General features: G+C 42.5%; 1 protein-coding gene across 4 annotated transcripts in view; it reads left to right on the top strand.

Moving 5' to 3' along the window:
- Positions 1-21,296, top strand: part of PDE4B (phosphodiesterase 4B) — a 353,582-nt gene that overhangs the window by 268,854 nt on the left and 63,432 nt on the right. The window lies entirely within an intron of this gene.

Genomic DNA, 21,296 nt, shown 5'->3' with positions numbered 1-21,296 from the left:
GATCTAATTCCCATGGGACACAGGGTGGACCTTGGATAGGCTGCTTAGATCAATAGTCATAGGTTCTGAGGGGCATTAAGGCAGATCCAGCCTATAGGCATCAGTCTTCTACAGATTAACCAATGTAATACAGGCTGTGCAATGAATCTTATGCACAATGCAAAAGCAAATTATGAACATAATGCCAGTAGAGCAGACCGCTCAAGATGAGTCAGATAACTGAGGGTTCTTAGTGTTACACTGAGTCAGCTATACTCAAATGACCGCATTTGAATACAAAACACCCTCTTGTGGTATAATATACATTTTCGCCTTTAGATTATCACAGTGCAGATCCACACGTCTTATGTTTTTAATATTTCAACCTGTTTGCTGTCTTGAACTGGCCCTTCTTTTTGTCTGTTTGGATTAGTGTGAAAACACAACACCAGCTTTTTAATACTAGTCAAATTTTTGTCTTCCATAGTCAAATACTCCCTTTTGGTTGATTTGGCTGATTATGTTACAGATGACCTTCATGGAATTTCATAAAAGCAAAGTCCACTAGATTTCTCTTGCCCGTGTGCTCTTGCTCTTTACCAGACATCCCCTGAGGCTGGCAGACAGATAACACATAATTCTCTTTGCCTCATGAATGATTGGTGTTTTGGACAGCATCCAGCCTTAAGTGCTTAAACACTTTTCTGAACTGTCTTTCAGGGTTAATGGAAGGTTTGTGGCATGTGGGTGAATATTTAGATACATACGTATAATGTAAAAGATTTCATAGAGAGGTTGAAAAGCATTTGAGAGAGCCATTCTGTGGCTGTTTGGGGGAGATTCATGACACAGCAATGCAGGTAACACCATTGACTTCCATCAGGAGTCTGGGCCTGGTTTTGGACTGCTCCTTATCAATGACAGACTGCCTGGCATTTTACCATTTGCACCAGGTGAAGCAGCTGGCACCTCATTTCTCAGAGCTGGACCAACCAGAGTGATCCATGGTCCCCTTCAGATTAGACTTCTGCACCTCACTGTACACAGGGCTACCTTTGAGACTGCTCCAAAGACTCCAGCTGATGCAAAATGCAGTGACCTGAGTCCTAACAGGGACCCAATGGAGAACACATAAAAGCCCAGTACTTTCTCAGCTACATTCGTTCCAGATTGGAAACCAAATCAGGTTCAATGTTTTGGGGCCAACATTTAAGGCCCTAAACAGTCTGGGACTGGCTTTCCCCTTATATTCCCCTAAGAGCACTAAGATCTGCAGATCAACATCTGCTTATGATCCCTGGCCCAAGAGAGGTGAGATTGGCCTTGACCAGGGCCAGGGCATTTTTGACCCTGGCCTCAGCCTGGTGGAATGCATTCCCAAGAGAGATTAGGGCACTGCAGGACCTCAATCAGTTCCACAGGGCCTGCAAGATGAAGCTATTCCACTAGGCCTATGGTCAGGGCCCAAAATAACAACCACCTGCTGGCCTCACCACTGGGGAGAAAGAATGAACAGCTCCCAATCCCAAACCCCTTCATCTGGGATAAATTATGATTGGGGGGCAATCAGATTTTAAACGTTTTAAGGTATTTGTATGATTTTTTAATGAATGTTGTTACTCACCCTGAATGATTTGGAAGGGTGGGTTAGAAATAATAATAATAATATTATTATTATTATTACAGTATCTGATTTGCAGGCAGAAAGTCCAGGGTCCAGCCCTTGGCATGTTCAGTTAAAAGGATCAGATAGTAGGTGATGTTTCACATCATGTGAAGATTCTGGTCCATTACAAGAAACGTCAGTGAAAAAGTCAATAATGCTAGTGAAAGCTGAAGGCACTAGGAAAAGAGGAAAACCCAACACGAGATGGATTGACTCAATGAAAAAGGGCATCAGTTTGCAAGACCTGAGCAAGCATGTTAACCATCATTTGTTTAGAAGGTCATTAATTCGCAGGGTAACTATATGTTGGAAGGAGCTTGTTGGCACATAGCACAGTAGGTGACGTGAAAGTGATGAGGCCCTGGAGAGCACCTGCCAGTCACAGTAGACAATACAGTAGAGAGTACTCTGCTTGGAAGGGAAATCCTGAATATCCTTCAAAATGTATGAAGGATTCTAAGTGGATAGATCTTTAATGTTAGGTGACCTTCTCTGAAAGCTGGATTATTCACTGGTACAACTATCTCCTTGCAATAAACATTCACAGGAAAGTACTGGATGTGTTCTACTATGGCATATTCTTAGGGGCTTTACGCACCGGGATCTTTGTAGCAAATTGGTCACTGAATGAAAAATCGCCATTTAAAATAGTGAAATTCGTCGTTATGCATACCTGCCTTTGTAGTGGAATCCAGTTGCGTTTTGTAGCGTTTCCCACAGGCTTCCGGTCTCGGCAGAAATCGCTAGAAAGGAAGCGCTATTGCCGAGCTCGTCCCGCCCCTGGCCGTCAAGCAGCCAATGGGCAGCCGTTAGCATGCTCCCAAACAGCCCCTTTCCCTTTAAGAAAGGGTTTTTAAAAAAAAAAAAAAACAGACCCATTGCAATGAATCTGTGTTAATTCGTTGCAACGGAGAGACCCATCCAGCTGCCTGGTGTGTTTGAGCTGTCGTTTGATCGTTGCCACGCTCCCTCCGAGTGAAAAAAAAATCCCCCCCCTCTCACGGGCCCGATTTTCGGCTGAATGAATGTGTAAAAAATAAAGTGACTGCTTAGTAGTGTGCTTAGTGACTGAAGTGTGCTTAGTGACTGAAGGGGAGGGACTGAAGCCGGGGAAGCCTCTAAACTGAAAGAGGCTCGCTGGTGCGTTTATCCCCGCTCGCTTGGAGAAAAAAAAAAATGGCGATCGCTTCGCCGGAAGATCAGAGAAGAGAGCCTTTGTAGAAACCGCAACAATGTTAACGCACAGGTCTTTTTCGCTAGTGTTGCAGATTGGTTGCAGGAGTGTATCGCTTTCCGGAGGGTGAATCCACTTTTGGGGATTTCCCTGAAAGCGCTACAAGGAAGCGCTTTTTGCAGATTGGTTTCAGGTGTGTGGCAGATTGTCGACGACGTTGTGCAAAATAGCAAATCAGTAGCGTTTTCAATTGGCAACCATTGTGCTATTTTGAAGGCGTGCAAAAAGCCCCTTAGTTTGTGCAAAACAGTAGTGAGACTTGAAAGACATGGCCAGTGTTCTATGTCGGTGGTCCCCAACCACCGGGTTGCGGCCCGGTGCCAGGCCGCGAAAACCCTGGCATCGGACCGCATCTCCCTCTCCCCGCAGGGCCACGCAGGGCCGCGCATGCGTGTTTGCGCCATGCACGGCTGCAAACGCACATGTGCAGCACTTCTGCACACGCACGCATGCGTGGGAGTGCTGTACATGCACATTTTGCAGCCGCGCATGGAGATAGATGGAATGCCAGTTGCTAACCTTAACGGGTGTTCTTCAAGTGGGTGTCTGTGTATTCACACAGCTTTTCTTCCTTACCTGCAAATTGATGTGACCTTTTTGTAAGAAATGAAGAACAACTTTCTCCCCTTCTTTATGTGCCTCCAAGGAGAGGATTTTAGCACCTGCAAGTTAGGCATAGAAGTTCCAGTTGTTATTGTTGATTATGGAGAGATACATTCAATGTGAAATGCTTTCTTGAAAGTATAATGCTTGCAGTACATGATTTCCCAGGCTGTTTATAGTGCTAGGGGATTTTCCTTTTACTTATAATGGAGGAGAATCTAGTAAAGGTGCAGTTTCTGCATCAATATGTCTGCAGCAAGAACATTTCCTTCTTTAACTTACATTTTTCATATCAGACGCTTAGCTAGCAACTCAGGTACATGTTTTAGTTCTAGCTAGTGAATGCATCACACCAAATGTAAAGCAATCTGTATGCATTCAGAACTTTGCTGGATCAAGTTCTTGGTACTATTTGATGGTTACTTCATTTTCTAGTTAATGGCTCCACAATAGTATCACCTTGCTTCCACCATCCATTAATAGAATAATAATTGTTCATTAGGTCAGAAACATTAAAGGAAAATGGTCAGGATTATTAAAGAACAAATTTTACCAAACTTGTTTGGTAAACATTTGGTAAACATTTGGTAAACATTGCAATAAGGTATGGTGGAGGGGTGGGAAGAGACACACAACACACACTTTTAAATAACAACCATCTAGCATATGTCAACATTAAATAAGAAGAGAGAAAAACCTAGTGAGTTCTCACTCTCTTTCTGTCTCACTGACTCGCTTTGAAAAGGAAGGGAGAATAGAGAATTGGAGCTAACAGGTATATTGTTTTCTGCAAGTGGCACTCACGGGCACCTTGGCACCCACAGGTATTTTCCTTAGCAAGCATGTTCTTCTTTCCCCAAAGCTTTTCTTTTCTCAAACAAAGAAAGAGGGCATTTCCTCATATTCGAAAAAATAACGTTACGCCAGCTGAATTATCATGCCTCCAAGCCCCTCCTCACCCTTTTCCTGTCTGCTATCTTTTCGTGCTTCTCACCCTCCACAAGTGCTGCTGAAAATGGCAGAAGACAGCAATGTGCTTTACATGGGACTCTCTTCTGCCTGTCAGTCAATCCAGGCATCCAATCCCCTGTCTCCATGTTTTATAGGTCCCACAATGCCTGCTAATGTTTCAAAAAATTCATAGTTCTCCATTTAAATACCTATAATATAACTTTAAAAAATTAATCTCATTCCTGTCCTTTTTTTTGTACAGGCGACTTTAGCGAGGCATGCTTTGTGTTACAACTGTGGGGATAGAAATTATTTCTGGCATCGCCTGCACATTTGTCCATCTCTTCATTGCTATTGGATGTTAGACCTTTTTAGAAAGAAATTCCCATCCCTGGGAACAAGGGAGAGGAAGGTGCCTTTAGCGTGTCTGAACCTCCATACTTTCCCTCTGCTGGTTGCCTGCTGGTTGTTCTCCTGTAACTCGCGCTAAATAGGTTGGGGAATCCACTTTATGCCATTCCCCAATTAGCACTTAAAAATGGAGGATGTAGCCAGCTGGTTACTGCCCAGATGCTGGATGTTGGTGACATCATATGGAGGGGCTGGAATATAACAACTACATAAACAACTACATTTAAAAGGTGTGGAAATGCCCTGAGTCCTGGCAGGTGGTCAGAGCCCTGAATCTGCACTAACTTTAGAAAGCAACTCTAGTCCCTGGAGACTGAAATTCAACTTGCTTCGGTCCTCCTTTCTCCTCCCCTCCCATTCTCCTATTGTCTCCATAAACAGAAAGAAAAAGAAAGGTGGTAAGAAAGACCACCCCATCCTCCTGTCACAGCCAGACCGTGAGAATTCTGATTTTTAAAAATAAAAAACAAGCACATTCCTTATTGTTAGGCTATGTTTCCGTTAGCTGGATCCTGACCTTTTTATTTACGCCAAGTGTGACTGGGTATGATGAGGTTTACTTGCATCTCTCACTCACTTCTTCTTCCTGATTCTCCACTCCATTCTGTATCCATCCCTTTCCATTCACCAGCACCAAATGCCCCCCACAACCCCCTGCAATTATCCTCACCCAGATCTTCCTTTCACAGCAGCTTGAACTGTAGGGAACAAGCCAGTATTTGCTTTGTTTTGCCAGATGTTCCCTTGCTGACTTCTGTAGATCAGGCTGCCATTAAAGGCACATCAACCCTCTGTCTTGGTCAGCTGGAAGCCTTATCTAAAACTCCCAGATCTTTTCCCCATCATGCTTATTCTGAGTATCCACCTAGAAACCTTTTTGTCTCTACAGCATCACAATATATGTTTTAACAGTTCTGCCTGCTCCATCATAATCTTCTGCCTCCTCCCTCCCTTCCCCGACCTCTCCTACTGTCTACAGCTAGGGCAGGAGTAGCCAAACTGTGGCTCTCCAGATGTCCAAGGACTACAGTTACCATAAGCCCCTGCCAGTGGGGTTGGTGGTAATTATAGTCCTTTGACATCTGGAAAGACACAGTTTATCCATCCCAGAGCTAGGGGCTCATTCACCAGATGATAATCCTGTTCTTGTGGTAGAGAAGCATCTCTGTGCAATGCAGGAAATGGGACAGGGAAAGGAGCAAGTGATGGGGGGGGGTTTACAAGGTAGATCATGCAAGGAGAATGACAACAGATAAAAGACTGGCTGCTGCCCTGCAGATCGTCTCACAAGGGAGAAGGAGCACAGGAAGCACACGCTGCCTTCCCCACACACAGAATGTGAGACTGGCTGGCAAGGGGGCAGGTCTGGCAAGGGGGCAGGCAGAAGAAACTGAGCCAATCCCCAACATCCCTCTCTCGCTCTTTTTCTGGGGGGTGGAGTGGCAGGCATGTGTGTGTGTATGTGGGGGAGGGAGGGATCACAACCAAAAGGGCAGAGCAGAGGCATTCCAGGGTAAGCTGAACTCTACTGTGTTAGCTGTTGGAGAGCCCCAGCTGGGAGCCTTCAAGGTGATATTGTCCTCCTGCTCTTCATGCCATTGTGAGCAGCTGGATCAGTTGTGGATGGCACCAACAAATCCAAGGAACTTCATGAGATCTTGAGGTTCTTTACATTTTTGAGTTGTTGGAGGTTTTGTAGATGCCAGTCATACCCCTGCAACAACATTTTACTTGTTCTGTACCAGTTTGATTGCCCTAAAATTAATGTATAGGGAAAGCCAGGTTTTTGCTTTAAATGTTAGGTTTGTTACACTTTCTCCCTTCCTTTTGTCAATTGTACAGGACAGGGTGTTAGGTTTGAAACTTTCAGTTACCCCAAAGTCTGTGCACTTTCTATAAAAGCTGATAGACGTATAGAGATGTCATCATGGAAATCCTCTGGAATTATATCTCATCTCCAGATGACATAGATCATTTCCCCTGGAGAAAAGGATGCTTTGGAGGGTAGATTCTATAGCAATGTCCTCCCCAGGTTTCATTCTCAAGTCTGCAGAAGTTTCCCCACCTGGATCTGGCAAACCCAGCCCCATCCCTGACTGGTGGCCAGGGGGGACCGGGCAAAACTATAGTCTTCTAAGTATATAGGTTTGGCATTTTAGGAAACTGATTCTGCTACAATGAGTTTTGTACAAGCTGAGATGGGTTTCCTAAAGTTAAAACATAAAACTGGAATAGGAAAATAAAGAAGTTTGTATTTCTGAACTGATAATAGAGAGAGTAGACTCCTAAGGTTAGCCAAGATATCTGAGTGGGTGCTGAACTTGTTTGTGAAACGCTTGATAAAAAGCTTTCAGTTAAGCAATGGAGTTCTTCAGAGAAAATACTAGTTTGTTGGACTGACTTGAACGGCCCAGGCTAGCCTGATCTCATCAGAACTCAGAATAGGAAGGGTAGAAGTGATTTAGTACTTGGATGACACTTTCTACCACCAAATAACCCACAAAAAAGTGAATATGTTTAGGCTTTTGATTTTCATTGCAGCTGAGAATCTTACAGTATCTTAAAGGGGGGCAGCACTATAATTTGATCCACTTAGTACTAAACAGCCTTTTATTCCAAAACTGAGGATTTTCTTTCAGCATATCTAGGGTTAAACATCTGGGTGATTTTTTGAAAAAACCTTAGGCAAAAGGAATATGTATGTAATAGGTTTATGTATGTAATAGGTTTTCTAGGTTTATGTAATAACCTAGAAAATAGAGGGTTTTTTTAAAAAGCCAGAGTGATATATTTTTAACAAAATCACACATCAATGTTGTTTATACTTAATGTTGGAACAAATCAAAGTATATTTATCCTGTATCATGCTTTAGTATCTCGTTCAAACAGATTTTTGTAAACTAATATAACGCAGCTATGTTTTTATTGCAGTAGCTTCTTGTTACCAGTGAGGCTGCAACGTCACCTACTGTTCCATCTTTGAATAACATGTAAAAGAAAACTTTTCCAAATATTTTTGTTGTTCTCATTAAATTTTGCTTCTGCATTATTTAACATATGATCATGTTCCTTAATTTCTTCTTGAACTATTGATCAGCCTCTTCTAGCAAGTTTTAAAATTCAATTTCTATCCCTCAGAATAGCAATATTGTAAAGATTCTATGCAGCAAGCAGAGAACTAAAAAGGATTTTTTCTCCTTCCTGTTCTTATTACAGTTTGTAAGTTCAGTTTGAAACAACAGACCCTCCCCCCCAGGAAATCATGGAGCAAAGGAAGGGTCTACCAGAAAGCAACCTCCACCATTATGTAGGTAGAAGTACTTCCTGGAAGCTTTCTGGAAGTAGAAAAGAAGGAAGAGATCCATGGCAGAACCTTGACTATGTCTCTCCCACCCAAGCTTTTTTCTCTTTCTCATCTCATCTCAGCTTTAGGATGTTTAGGGCTGATCCTGCGTTGAGCAGGGGGTTGGACTAGATGGCGTGTTTGGCCCCTTCCAACTCTATGATTCTATGACTCTATGATTCTATGATTCTATCTCCTTTATATTGTTCATATATAAAATCTTTGATATAGATTGCTGTTCAAAGAATACATAACAATAAAGTCAAAACAAATTGTACCTCTACTTTGGAATGCGGCTTTAGATTTGTTTCCCATCATTAAGTCTGTGTATCTGGGGCTGATTCTGCACAGGTGGAAAAGGCCGGGAAGGCAGTCATATGGCAGCAGGGCTAATCTCTGCTTCCACATGATGTCACTGCTGGGGTGGACCTCTTCCGGGCCCTGCATGCATTAGCCCACCATTGCCCACCTTTAAGGGAACATGAACATTTTCCACATTCCCTTAGGTGCTCTAGAGCCCAGTGTGGCCTAGCCCGGCAGAGGACCATGTGAACGCAGAAGAGGTCCGAAGGGGACAGAAAATGCCCCACTCAGTTCCGTGGTGATTGGCAGTACCTTAGGGTTGAATGGGGCATTATTTTGCAGGAAGTCAAGATTGCATTCTCATGCAATGCCACCTTCTGTAACCCCCACCCCGCCTCCCCCCACATGGTGGTATTGTTCCTCCCCCAGCTGTGTCCCTCAGGACACACAAATCCAGGGTGGACCAGGTCCACCATCAAAATGTGTCTTCCATGGGAACTGGCAGAGCATGCAGCTTCGCCAGAATGCATCAGGGCAGCCCAGAGTGGCACCGCTGTTGCAGAATCACCCGAAGAAGAAGAAGAAGAAGAAGAAGAAGAAGAAGAAGAAGAAGAAGAAGAAGAAGAAGAAAAGAAGAAGAAGAAGAAGAAGAAGAAGAAGAAGAAGAGTTGGTTCTTATTTCCCTACCCGGTGGCTCAAAGCGGCTTACAGTCGCCTTCCCATTCCTCTCCCCACAACAGACACCCTGTGGGGTGGGTGAGGCTGAGAGGCCACCCAGCTGGTTGCATGTGGGGGAGTGCAGAATCGAACCTGCCAGATTAGAAGTCCACCACTACACCAAACTGGCTCTCAGGGAGTGCCCCATTGAGTTTACCCCTCAGAGAGCACTTCACTCAGCTGATACCAACCTGTTGGTGATCCTTGGCCCCAAAGAAGTGCACCTGGCCTTGACCAAAGAAGGCCAAGAAGGCCCTGGCTCCAGCCTGGTAGAATGAGTTGCTAGCGGAGATCCAGGCCCTCTTGGAACTGTCAAAGTTCCAAAGGACCTGCAAAATTACACTCTTCCACATATGGTTGAGGCCAGGGCTGATGTCTGAATTGGGCCCCTCTGACCCCTTTGCTCCCTCCCCCCCCCCTCCCATCCATCCTGGGATTTATATTTTCTGATTCCATCTGTTCCTCAGGTTTTAGCACTGGAGCAAGTTTCTTTTAAGTTTCTTTTAATCAATGTTTTTAAATGCAATTAATTTTTGTATTTTATGTACTGAATTTAAATTGTTGTTCGCTCCCCAAGACTATTGTTAGACAGCCTATAAATAAAAAGATAAGTGTGCTACCCAAACTTGCAAACAATGTTATATTAACATCTCATTTTTGAAAAATGCATATTTTTAAAGGTTGTTGTGTCTGAGTCATAGGGGGTTTTTTTCTAGAAAAAGAATGATACCGTCTTCAGAGTCAGCATATGGTTCTGAAAACCCATAACCTTTCTTTTACAGTCCAATTCCATCATCTAGTTGTATCAGTTGAAAGAGATTCGGATTAGTTGTGCAACCCCAAACAGGGTCACACCCTCGTTAAACCCTCTGTCTGCACAGGACTTGAAAATACTTCCGCAGACAGGGTGTACCTTTGTTTAGGTTTGCATTGTTAATTGTCTAGTTGTAAATCCAAGTTAAAATGGAATTTGCTGAAATTACAGCAGTGTTAGGTGATATGAATTAACATGATTTGCTAAATGACCAGAGGACCTGAATGAGGATGGGAGGGAAATGGCAGGAAGCAGGTCATTTCTTTGGACATACCAGTTGAAAAATCCAGACATCAGTTGCTAAGGGGAGATGCATAGATACATTATATGTCAACGTCACCACATTCAGCAAAGAAAAAAGGGATATCAGTGAACTGTGTTTAAAGGAAATGCCTCCCAGTAGATGGCGCTGAAGGCAGCTGCTTATTAGAAGACGCTTGCTCCTGAGGAGGAAAGCTATGGCAAATCTAGACAGCATCCTAAAGAGCAGAGACATCACCCTGCCAACAAAAGTGCATGTAGTCAAGGCTATGGTCTTCCCAGTTGCAATGTATGGCTGCGAACGTTGGACCATAAGGAAGGCTGAGCATCAAAGAATTGATGCTTATGAACTCTGGTGCTGGAGAAGACTCTTGCGAGTCCCTTGGACTGCAAGGCGAACAAGGTCAGTCCAAGAGGAGATCAGCCCTGACTGCTCCTTAGAAGGCCAGATCCTGAAGATGAAACTCAAATACTTTGGCCACCTCATGAGAAGGAAGGACTCCCTGGAGAAGAGCCTAATGCTGGGAGTGATCAAGGGCAAAAGAAGAAGGGGACGACAGAGAATGAGGTGGCTGGATGGAGTCACTGAAGCAGTAGGTGTAAACTTAAATGGACTCCGGGGAATGGTAGAGGACAGGAAGGCCTGGAGGATCATTGTCCATGGGGTCGCGATGGGTCGGATACGACTTCGCACCTAACAACAACAACAAGGGATGCTTCATGGCAGAAACATTCAGCAGACAAGAAAAGCTCTGTTTGCGAGCCTTACAACTCCCTACCATGTTGTTGAATCATCAGATGCAGTAGGAGGAATTGTAGTATGTTGAAAGAGTAATTCTTTCGAAGGTGCACAACCTGATTAAAGTGTACATAAAGCTTTATTCAGTAATTAATATACTTGGTAATGAAAAGGAGAAACTATATTACTAGCAGACAGAAAGTGTGGAAATTCCAGGAAAAAAACAGGCTATTGCCATAAGAGTAGCAACCTACAGATAGACAAAGAATGGCACTTAATAGGAACCAAGGCGCTAACCTCACTATCTTATCTACTTGTCTTCATGCTGCCCCCCACAGGCTCTTCTGTTCTTTACATACCTGATATTGCCTATTCCAATATAGGGTTGGCCAGTTGAACAGCAGCAAGGGAAAAGGGAAGGTGTGGGAAGCTAGCATACGGTTGGCCATTCTGTATTGTTCTTTCCATTCTCATTATATGGTTGGAGGCTTTATGATATGGCAGTTTTGCTGGAACTGTGGGCCTGGTCAATGGGATTGGACAGGAGAACAACCTGGGGAACCTATATAAGCAACACTAGATTCCATAGGGGATGAAAATATTGTAACAAATACACTAGAAGTAAATTTGTCTTAAACTATCATTTCCACTCCATCTATAACTATTTTTTACAAGTGAACATAACTGAATTGTACTCTGTACTCAGAACAGTTATCTATCATTTTTGTTGCCATTCCTTCAAGGGGCTCATTCATGGTTCTCCATTCCCTTATTTTTTTTTATCTCAGAACACCCCTGTAAGTTGTTAGGATAATAAGAACAACTGACTAAGGCTAAATGTAACTTATAACTTGCATTTTTCCATTTATAGCCTAGCAGTCTACCTACAATAACAGTCTAACTACTGGTTCTCTATTCTACTGGAGAATTCTCTATTCTACTAGAGAACTACTGGTTCTCTACTATTTCTTCATGGATCTATGCATATTTTTCAAAGTACTACCCATTTTCACAGTGCCTTCACACTCTGAATCCCAGCAACCTTGATTCTCTAGATAAAAAGTTTCCTGTGGGAGACCTTTCCCTCTAGGTCTATATTGAAGATTCAGAAATATAAGTCTGCAACCTAAACTGAGAGTTCAAAAAGGTTTGTTGTTGTCATCAATCAAAACACTTTAATATTTATGTTGGGCTACTGAATGAGATTGCCTGGACTGGAACTTTAGGGTTGGGTTCCATCAATATACTGCTGACACCAAGCTCTACATTCTTTTAACTAAGTCCCAGAAACTACCATTGTGTTGGTTATGAATTATTAATCTATATCTTAATGCCCACTTGGGAAGGTTTAAAGCAGGGGTAGTCAACTGTGGCCTTCCAGATGTCCATGGACTACAATTCCCATGAGCCCCTGCCAGCATTGAACATACTATTGGTATTGGCTGGCAGCGGCTCATGGGAATTGTAGTCCATGGACATCTGGAGGGCCGCAGTTTGACTACCCCTGGTTTAAAGCCTTCCTTTTGTCTGTACTATTCAGGGAAGCAGTAATTCTGACCAAATGACTTAATACTACCTTCTTTTTGATCATTTGGTCAGTTTGCAAAATGAACTTAATAACTTGCACATTCCTTTGAGCATTGTCTATAGATGAGCTGAGAGATCTCATTTCCTCATTTTGTCTGGGAGTTATTAATTTTATTCAAGTTCTGATTAATCTAATCTTATTCAAGTTCTGAAAAGTTCTGATTCCTCTTCCTGCCCTGTGTTGTTAAATTTAATTTTCTGGATTTCTCTGATGTTACAGTCCCGCTGCATGCACATGCATAGAGACACATGTAGACACATACCCTCTCTGTAACACCATAAAAACCTTATTCTACATCATCCTTCTCACCTATTGCGATCTTAATTCCAAACCCTTCTGTGTGTGCCCCAGGTAAGTAGGTGAGGTGGGTGGTGGGGTTTTAAGGCAGTTGCTCTTCATCAGTGCAATATTCCCCTACTGAAACCTGGTCCATTGACTACAATGCTGTCTTTTAAATACCAGGTAAATAATAGCCTGTGCTATTGTTGAGCTTCTTGTCTTAATTGTTCTTTTAGCTGCCCTGCTGACATATCTTTAACTCATTGGCTCTCTTTGTCTAGATTTTATGCTGGTGATCTGTTTATCCCTCTTGATTAACTGTTTGCTGTTTATCATTTTAGGCTATATGCTGGCTGTATTTATTTCTTGCTAGTTGTTTGTTTTTTTACCAGTGTTTCTACTGCTGCTATTGGGTTAATTTTTAGTTGATTCATTTCTTGCTGATTGTGTTGTTTTAAATTGGTTGGAAGTCACCTCAAGCACTTCTCTGGAGAGAGGCTAAGAAATTGCCTAAATAAGTAACACATTTTGGTTTCCAAATATCATTTTACTATCAGGGGCTGATTGGAAAGCAAGAAAATATCCTCCTCTAGTTCTCCTCAACTTGTCCCCCCCCCCCAGGAGGGATGAAAGGAATAAAAGCACTTGCCTGCCCCCTGCAGGAGTGGAGGAACTGACTAGCTTGCAGTGGCAATAGCAGCTGCTTGTCCCCTGAAAAAGACAGGCAGTTTGTGCAGCTCTGAGTGAAACAGTTCATGAGAACGGTGGTGCTAAACTATTTTCAGACAGACAGGCAGACAAATCTAGGCTTCCCAATGCTAGCCAGCCATAATTTGCACTGTCACTGATCACTCACATGCACACCCTCTTTCATTGCAAGTCCAAGGGGAATTGGAAAACGGTTTCTAACCCATGCTCCTTTGAAAGAAGTGCTTGGTGAGTTCACAGAATGGGGGAGGGTTTTTGTATTTTCTGCTAATCGTAGTATGGGCTGAAAAACGATAAGCTGCTTATTCCAAAGTTCAGTGCAATTGGAGAATCCCCCTCTTTCCAGAGATGGTGGGGAGTTCCTGGTGAACAGAGTCTCCTGATAGGATGCCCCTGACAAGATAACGAGGAGATTGGTGGAGGGGTATGTGTCCATGTGAATTCTAGAAGTATCTCATCATGTCACTGCAGTACCGCAAACCACTTCCCCACTTCCCCCAAAGACAAACTGCATTAACTTAATTTGCTTGGTGATTTTAGCTTGATGTTTCAGTTCATCCACGCAAGTTTACCAAACCCAAGAAATGCAGCCCCCGCCCTTTCCTTTAAAAGAAGTTAGGGAGAAAGTTAGGCATTCTTCTGAGTTCAAAGATTTTGCAGCTGTGCAAATATTCTCTGTTGGGCTCGCACAGCAGATTTTATGTATCCAGCACAGTCTTAGAGCAAATTAAGATCAGCTGCTTGTTGCATCTCTTTTGGGCTAGCAGCAAAATTCCTGGGAATTGATATGAAACACAGTTGAAGTTCTCAAAACACTGGAATTATAGTAATTAAATCTGAGTGATGTTTGGGATCAGTACATTTTGTAAATACTGCCACATGTGAAGAGTTGAGTGTGATCTGTCGCTGACGGGGAGATCAAGGGCCAGTAAATCATAGCTAAACTTGCAGAGGCAGCATTTTATCTGTGCATAAACGAGAAAACTTCCTAAAGCTTCTTCAAGCAGTATACTTGTCATTGGGAAGGAGAACAATAATCTACTTGAGTTTATTGGTATTTTCTAAAATTCTGATTTTTACAGTGCAGACTGGGTGGGGGAGAGAAGTTAAAAGGAGAAATTCAGTCAGATGTGTATAAAAGAAAGATTTTCATATAAAATCTGGGAAGGGTTAGACGGAGGAAAAATAAGCCTAATTTATTTAGCTCTATTCTATGGCATCTCATTCTCTGTGCTTCTTCTTCAAGGCTTAGATGCAGACTAGGCATGTGGGGGGAAAACAGGGGGTATTTTTTTGGGGGGGGGTTGGTGCATCGGAACCAAACAATATCAATATATACCAATACACCCAAATAGATTTGGGGGTAAAGGCTATGGAGGGTGAGTTCAGGGAGGGAAAGGACATCCATGAGTTCTAATGCAGTGTTCCCCAACCTTTTTATCACTGGGGGCCAGTCAACACTTGACAATTTTACTCAGGCCCGGGGGAGGGGTAGTCTTTTGCCAAGGGACATCGCCGCCACTGCCCGAGCCCCTGCTCCACTTACTTTCCTGCTAGCGCCCCTGACTTTCTGCCACCCGTTGGGGGGCGCTGCCAGCAGCAGCCATGCAGTGCCATACCAAGGGGAAGCCCCAGCCATGGCGGCCACTGGAGAGCACCAAATGTGAGCCGGTGGCAGAGTGACAGGGCAGCCCCTCAGGAAGCAGCCGGGGTAGAGGACTAGGAGGAGCTGCGGCCTGGTACCGACTGATCCACGAGCCGATACTGGTCCTCAGACCAGGGGCTGGGGACCACTGCCATAGTGTCTATTCTCTGAAGCAACTGTTTTTTTGCAAAGGAACTGATGTTTGTTATATGGAGAAGAATTGTAATTCCAGGGGATCTCTATGCCTCTCTGGAGGTGGGCAGCCCTAGGTGAGGGTGGGAGTGGATTGATAGTGAGAACTGTAAGTGTTGGGGGGTGGGGAGTATCTGAAGCTGCCTGTACTGAAAAGTACACTGGGGTCAATCCAAAGGATAAGTCTTCATATGTAGTATTACCCCAGGGCAAAATTATACATTGCATACTAGTGTATAATAAAGATGTAATGATAATTTTTTTCAGAAGAAAGTCACCAGGAGGGACTCATAGTGAGTGCCTGCCATTAAATGAATGGCTGTGCTCATACAAGAGTTTGTACAATCAGGCAATAAAATTCTGAGAAGCAGACTGAGCTATTTCAAAAGAGTATTCCCATTCCCAGTGACTGATTTGGTATTTGCACACAACCATCATAATGTCACCTGTGAAATGTGGTAAGATTTAGGCAGTAGCAAATAGTTTTTACTTGTGAAATACTTTTACAGAAGTATTTGTTTATACTTTAAAATGCATTGAATTGATATCTATTCAAACACTTACCAGTTCATGTGAATTCTTCACATTTATACCAGGTAGTTAAAAACTGTGATTTAAACCATAAACTTATTCTTAATTGCAGACTGGTTAATAGAAAAAGGAAAAAAGTTTTGATGTGGCAGGTAATTTTATATGTAATACACAGAGTCATAACTTGTTTCTACTAGGTAGTATGCAGAGATTTATTAAGATACAGGAATGCTTATTTCACTTAGTTATGCTTACATGCTATGCCACAGATGGTATTTTCATCAGACAGAATAATTCCAGTAGCCCAGCTAAATGAGGACAACTTGCGTATTTAGGTAATTTATGAGGGGTGTTTCTTTCTTAAATGGCCCAAGTCACTCTAACCACAAGCTTCAATAGCCAGACTATAAATATCCATTTGAACATTGGTGTACAATGGAAACTGTGAAATAATCTTCCATTTTATTCAATTTGGGAAAGTGTATAGGGAAATATACCTTTCACAATCAGTGAATGAAAAATGCATTTGAAGGAAAGAACTGAACAATAAACAATGAAGGAACAAATGTAATTAACTGTTATGAACCCAGGTCCTGTTAGTGAGGACTTCTCAGAGGAGGAGCCTTGCCAGGAGCTCCCAGTTTCACCCATCTCTCATCTAGATGAGAGCCTAGCCAGACATTCACCAGGCAGAGAACTCTGGCCAGCAAAAGGGAATGGGGTTGCAGACAAACCAGGGCTTAGATCCCAGAGTTGTTGCAGAAGCTTCTCATTCCTCTGCCCAGCCTCCAGCTGGTAGAGAGTATGTGAACAGTGTGAACAGTGGCTACACGTTTTATTTACTTCTTAGGGTGGGGGAATGCATCATATTCCTGTCTTATCTGGGAGTTGCCTTGGGGACAGACAGTAAATAGGAAGTTCCTTTCCTATGTCTGGATACAGATCATTAGCAAGTCTTAGGAAGTGTTTTCTTGTGTCTTGATGGGGTTCATCACAAAGTCCATTAGTCAAAGCCTTATCTGGTGTCTTATTTGATGTACCATTGTGGCGTGTTTTTAAATCCCATGTTTTTTTTTTATTCTGATGTTTCTTTAGGACTGGTAACCAGGTTCTATTGAGTTTCAGACTCTCTTTTTTGTTGAAACTGTATTGGTGTTCATGAATTTCAACAGTTTCCCTGTATAGTCTAACATAGTACCCATTGGGGTTGTCCAGTATTTTTGTTCCACCTGCTTTTCAAAGAGCAAGGAAGGATCCATGGGGAAACCCAGGATCTTAACCTACTCTATTTAGGACAAGTATATTAAATCTCTCTTAGAACATCAGCCTTAGCATTACCTCTGTCTTTTCTGGTGTTTAAAGGAAACAACCAGCCCTTTGAATTGAACTGGAAGAAATTAGTAAATGAGCTGCTGCATTTTGCACCAACTGATGTTTCCCAATTGTCTTCAAGGATAACCTCATATAGAATTTATTACCATAGTCTATCCTTGAAGAGTAGTCAATTGCTGTTTAATTTCAAGTTCCTTGTTAGGTCAAAACATGCTTCTTTAATTCTCAGAAACAGATGTCTCTTTTGAAATTCTCACACAATATTTACACTGGTGTTGGACCTTTGTTGATTCTGCAGGCTATTTGGTTTATGTTTCTCAGGGTTCCTTCCTGCTTCCCCCCACCCCTCCATTCTGCTATTTAGAACCATTATTGATTGTTAGCTGTGGCCGAAGTTTATCTTTGAAGCTGAGATCAGTAAAAAGAAATTAACATGCTAGCTATTGGAAGGCACTTTTGCAAATACCTCTGTCCTTGAGAAATGTGTGTGGTTTGTCTTGGTCATAGTAAGAAGTGTGCTGGGTTTTGCAGGAGTGGTCTCTGAATAATTTGATGTGTGTGTGTGTGTGTGTGTGTGTATACATACATACATACACACACACAATGTGTGTGTGTTTACACACACACACATTGTTGACTCATTTGAAGGATTTTATACTTTGTCAGAATTCAAACTGTTCTTTAATACTAGGGTGTGTAAGCCATAGAAGAGAGGGAACTTTAGGTTGGGAAATCAAATGCAGAGTTCCCACTAATGTAGAATACAAGATGGCCATGTAGCAGATGTATGTGGATAATGAGTATATAATAGTTCCCATCTATGTCCTCTTAACTTTTCAAACACTCTACCATGCATGTGCATACACCATTCATTCATCCTTTGCTACACACAATAATCACACACATAAACACATCCACATATACCCCCACTTATACACCCTGTTCATCAGCTGAGTGCTCAATAGATTGATAGGGATGCTATATTTGTTTCTGTCCACAGCATTAATCTGTATCATGTGTACTGGCAAATTTTAAAACTTCTGATGTAGTGGTTGGGAGCATGGATTTCTAATCTGGCGAGCCGGGTTTGATTCTGCACTCCCCCACATGCATCCAGCTGGGTGACTTTGGGCTCATCACAGCACTGATAAAGCTGTTCTGACAAAGCAGTAATATCAGGGCTCTCTCAGCCTTACCTATCTCTCAGGGTATCTGTTGTGGGGAGAAGAAAGGGAAAGTGATTGTAGGCTGCTATGAGACTCCTTCTGATAGAGAAAAGCAGCAAATAAAAATTTCCTTCTTATATAACTCTTCAGTTACAAAGATTTCATTTCAATCAACTAAACCTAAAGCCAAAGACAGTTCTAAGACAGCATTTGCCTCATTTTATCTCCCTTTTATCATGCATCAAATCTGGGAAACTTTTTTTTGTAAATCGGTGTTCTATAATTTGATACCAGATTTCTCTCCCCCCTCCCCTGGCTGATCATAAGTCTCTAAAATCATAAGTGCTCAAAAGGGTTATCCAAAACTTTGATTTTGCAAGTAGATGTGGTAATGCCTCAGAGAATGACAGAGTTAATGGAAGGTATCAATGGTACCATCAGCACTTTTAACAGAACCTCTCTCCCCAAAGTAGACTATAGCTTTGCATTATTATATGAGAGGTCAGTGGTGTATCTAGCCTCTTTGACACCAGGAGCAGATAATTTTTGAACACCTCCCCTCTTCTTCTTCTTCTTCTTTTTTTTTTTTGCTGTCAAGTCACTGCTGACTTGTGGCAACCCAATAGGGTTTTTCAAGACAAGAGATGTTTGGAGGTGGTTTGCCATTGCCTTGTCTCTGTGTTGACTCTGCTTACCTCTTGAGATCTGACAAGATCAGGCTGTTATTGGAGATATCCAAGTAAAGGCCTCTCTTCTATATGACAAAATTATTTTCAGTAATAACCGTGAAATAGAGCACATGATAATAATGATCAGAAAATAGTCTCAAGCAACAGAACCAAGTGTTGGCTTAAATTTATTTATTTGGATTTTTATTTGGATTTTGGATTTTTTTTAAAGGTGCCACTGGACCCAAACTTCATTTCCATGGCCAGAAAAGAAATACAGACAATAAAAAAAAAACTCTAACTTTGTATATATAATCATGCCAGTAAAAAATATTCATATTCCAGCACACTATTCCATCACAAGGGTTAAAGGGTTGAACTAGGATCTGGGAAATCCAGATTCAAATCTCTGCTTGTGCCATAGAAGTTTGTTGGGTGACATTGAGCCAGTCACATTATTCTAAGGTTAGCCCTGACCTAGATAGCTCAGGATAGCCTGATTTTGTCAGATCTCAGAAGTTAAGAAGGGTCAATGTGGAAGAAGGAATTGGCAAACCAACATCTCTTGCCCTAAGGTAAAGGTAAAGGTATCCCCTGTGCAAGCACCGAGTCATGTCTGACCCTTGGGGTGACGCCCTCTAGCGTTTTCTTGGCAGACTCAATACGGGGTGGTTTGCCAGTGCCTTCCCCAGTCATTACCATTTACCCCCCAGCAAGCTGGGTACTCATTTTACCGACCTCGGAAGGATGGAAGGCTGAGTCAACCTTGAGCCGGCTGCTGGGATTGAACTCCCAGCCTTATGGGCAAAGCTGTCAGACGGCTGCCTTACCACTCTGCGCCACAAGAGGCTCATCTCTTGCCCTACATTTAACTAAATGATTAAATGGCTGCCATTTAAACTTAGCAGCCATTTTACCATTCCTGTGCAATTCCTGCCCCTTTTCTCTGCAGCTGGGAGAAAGGTGGAAAGGAAGTGTGTCCTAGGGAAAGCCAGGATAAAGGAGGAAATGAACTTGCTGAACTGGTTCAGTTTGGACTCATTTAGGTTGTTTGGGGTTCAGTTTGTGTGCTGCCCTGAACCCCAAATTGAACAGCCCTTTTTAGGATTGTGCCCATCCCTACTAATATTTTGTCTCCAGACATTAGCCAAAGTATCACAAAATAGTGATTTCAAACTTCACTGGGATAGATGTTAATAAACACATTATCCCCCAAAGAAGATGTCCCCATTCTGCACTGTTTCCAAAGACTAAAGTCAAATGAAAACATATCCACAGTATAAACTGAAGAGGGGGCAGTTTTTCAAGCCCAGCAGAACCAGTGTAATGTACAGAGTATCCAATAGTACCAGTGCAATTACTGAGTTCCCACCAGAGCCCAGAGCCAGTGTGGCAATGCCAGCTGATGTCAAGCACAGAATCACAGTCCAAGGTGGGGGGGAAGGGTGGAAAGCCCAACTAACCAATGTAATGTACCACGCCCAGTAAACCCAGTCCCACTGAGGCACTGCCAGCTGTTGTCAAGCACAGAATCACAGTCCAAGTTTGGGGGGAGGGGTTTGACAGAACATGCCATGTACAGTTCTCATCAAATCCTATACCTTCTGTTCATAATATTAACAAAGTTTGTTACTATACTACTATTAAATATATTTTGTTCCCAAGCAGTTTAGGACTGAGAAGGTCTTAAGATCAAGAAGTAATAATAAAGGGGACTGAACTGAGCTGAGTGCAAGGAAATGAAGAGAAAAAGTCTAGACTAGTGGAGAAAATGACCAACGGGATGGTAATTGCTGTAGCAACTATCAGCATACTGGCTTGGTTGTACAATTTGTTAAGCAAGTTTACTTCTGTCTTGGAGAAATTGAGTGTTTTTCCTAGAGTGTTTTTTGCTGTGCTCAACCTTCCTTGTGCCCTAGTGGCTGCAGCAGAACTCTATTTTAAAAAATAAAAGGAAAGACATTTGATTGGATGCAGCAAGAAATGTGCTTCAATGGCCTTCCTCTAGTTGTGCTCTGGGCAGAGCACACACCTCACCCTGCACTCAGTATGCAACTGTGGGAGACGTAACAGCATTGCTAGAAGTCAAAAGTTCATTTTCTCTGTGAAGTATACTGGAAGAAATATGAAGGAAGATGCTATCAACAAAATGAAATTGAAATTATA

Source organism: Paroedura picta, chromosome 4 (assembly GCF_049243985.1).
Source record: "Paroedura picta isolate Pp20150507F chromosome 4, Ppicta_v3.0, whole genome shotgun sequence".
NCBI classification, from domain to species: domain Eukaryota; kingdom Metazoa; phylum Chordata; class Lepidosauria; order Squamata; family Gekkonidae; genus Paroedura; species Paroedura picta.
This window is presented reverse-complemented; position numbering and strand designations above follow the sequence as displayed.